At 34.9% G+C, this 2,114-nt stretch overlaps 1 non-coding gene across 1 annotated transcript; it reads right to left on the bottom strand.

Moving 5' to 3' along the window:
• Window positions 1-1,393: 1,393 nt before the first annotated feature.
• On the bottom strand, window positions 1,394-1,467 carry trnat-agu. Its single transcript has one exon. It is a non-coding gene; the product is annotated as a tRNA-Thr (tRNA).
• Window positions 1,468-2,114: the final 647 nt, after the last annotated feature.

Genomic DNA, 2,114 nt, shown 5'->3' with positions numbered 1-2,114 from the left:
TTCTGATTTTTTTTCACAGAATTCTGACTTTAATCTCAGAATTCTGACTTTTTTCTAAAAATGTTGACTTTAATCTTAGAATTCTGATTTTTTTTCACAGAATTCTGACTTTAATCTCAGAATTCTGACTTTACTCTCAAAATTCTGTTTTCTGACAGCTAACAAACATGTTAGCATCAAGCCGCAGCTATGTCTGTTTTAGAGACTAAACTTGCTCTCTTGTTTTAATCACCTTCTGCTCCTCTATTAATGAAATAGCGTCACCGGGGACCCCTCTGGCACATAAAAAGACTTTTTTTTTCTCATATTAAACTGAAAACTGTAATATTTAAAAAAAAAAAATCAGTTAACTTGTTTTTTTTTTTTCAGTGGCCCTAATCCTCTTCCATATATACTCTATTGTAGCCCATGGATACTTTTTATATGACTGTCCTCAGCTGCTTAACCTAACATTTGACCTAACATTCAAACTTTTATTCAGGTATTTAGCAAGAGTCCACTTTTAAAGGTGCACATGCAAATGCACTATAGCAAAAAACAAGAAGCTGATACTCATCTTTTTAGAATAGGTCCACAGTAGCAGTGAAAGAAGACATTATTTTCCTCTGTCTAAAAAAAACCCCAACATGACTGAAGGATAACAGCATTAGTAATTATAGTAATAAATAAAATCTTAATTTAGATATATATTTTTAGACGCAGGCATGAGGTAACAGTAGTGAAATTATTTTTCTATAAAGCATGGGTAGCCATGTACAGTACCTCAGCTAAAAACTGGTCCAAGAATACAGGAGAGAAACACACAAATGTTGGCAATAAACACCAAAGTTCAAAAATAACAGCAGGATATCTGCTGACCGGCAGAAGCATATAAAGAAAAAATAATCAATGTAACATGTTCTTTAGCGGACTTGCCTTCTGGCAGCAGGGCAGAGATGTATCGGAATATGACTGATGAAAAAAGGAAAGGCGTAGTTACTTTAAAAGTGAACATTGTGTTTCTCTCCTTTGTTTAAACGTGGAGCTGGTTTAACAAGAAAATAGTGCAAAGCTCCACCTCCCATTCTACCGGCTACTCTAATAAGAAACTACTAAGTGAAAACTTATTTTTTCAGATAATTTATACCAATAAACTTATATCCTGGTGTCAGTTCAACTGAAGCATTAGTAGTGATGTGGCTGTCATATTCACTTGTTGTTGGGATAAAATTATAGGTCATTGCACCAGTTCAACCAGAGACTATAGGTCAAAAAATGTAAAACCATCCAGGCTGTAGTTTCTCCTTGTCTTAAATTCCTCAATGTTGTTTTTAGTTGCTTCCTAAATGACCATGACGTTCTGTTAGTTTAGCTTGTTTACAGAGTAGATGTAACCCCCATCCCCAAACGTAAAAGGCACCGCTGGGATTCGAACCCAGGATCTCCTGTTTACTAGACAGGCGCTTTAACCAACTAAGCCACGGCGCCATGATTAACCTCAACATAACGTGTGTTTTTAATTATGTTGCGATATACACATTTTGTTTTGTAGGAATTATTTGATTTGGATGCATTTACACGTGGATTAATTTTATCAGATAAACTTTTTCTGCTGATTAATTACATTCTTCCGTGATTGTCTTTCTCGCTCATGTAAGCCACAGACAGGATGGTGGTGCACTTGCAAAAGCTAAAAAAGTTGCTGCCTCCATCAAACTACTCACAGATTGGATTTGGATTCTCAATAAAGAAATATATATAGGATTAATCTGTTTTTATGAGTTATAGTCTGACACATATTACATGAACATTATAGAAAATATTCTTTATCAGAGGAGAGAGAATAAAGAGAATAAAATTTACAATTCTATATAGGCCTATTCGCTTCTTTGTTATTTAAAAGTCATTGTTCTGCTGCTTTGAAGGTCCTAATGACCAAAATGGCCTCCATCATTTGAACATGGAAGAAGTTGTGAACTAAGACTCTAATTTTGTTCTGTATAGAGATGATGACTTCCCAGAATGGAAAAACATTTCTGCAGCAATCAATTAATCAGATCTCTTTGATAAAAAGGACAACTGAAAGTAATTTGCTTTAAGAAAGACCCATAACTGCCCCCCCCCCCCCCCTTTTT

The sequence above is a fragment of the Cyprinodon variegatus genome, unplaced genomic scaffold (genome assembly GCF_000732505.1).
Source record: "Cyprinodon variegatus isolate N-32 unplaced genomic scaffold, C_variegatus-1.0 Scaffold647, whole genome shotgun sequence".
NCBI classification, from domain to species: Eukaryota; Metazoa; Chordata; class Actinopteri; order Cyprinodontiformes; family Cyprinodontidae; genus Cyprinodon; species Cyprinodon variegatus.
This window is presented reverse-complemented; position numbering and strand designations above follow the sequence as displayed.